This window comes from Morone saxatilis, unplaced genomic scaffold (genome assembly GCF_004916995.1).
Source record: "Morone saxatilis isolate NCDOM2014 unplaced genomic scaffold, NCSU_SB_2.0 Contig17, whole genome shotgun sequence".
NCBI lineage: Eukaryota > Metazoa > Chordata > Actinopteri > Moronidae > Morone > Morone saxatilis.
In genome coordinates this window covers 14,348,228-14,348,459 of record NW_023339729.1, presented here as the reverse complement: position 1 = coordinate 14,348,459, position 232 = coordinate 14,348,228, and positions in this window count along the sequence as shown.

The window sequence follows — 232 nt, the reverse complement described above, 5'->3', positions numbered from 1 at the left end:
ACTTAGATACATTCCACCACTGATTTCAGGTATAAATAGGTATTTGTGCCTGATGCTATGATGCATTGTATAATAATTTATCACATAACTGAATTGTTTGCTTGTATGGTGACGCCATTTTTATTACCAGAAATGTGTTTTTGATGGTACCACATCATGACTAACTGTACTCTGTGATTCTCACCCTTGGCTTTGGTTAGATAGTCGGACTTTGACGACAGAGGACGGAGGT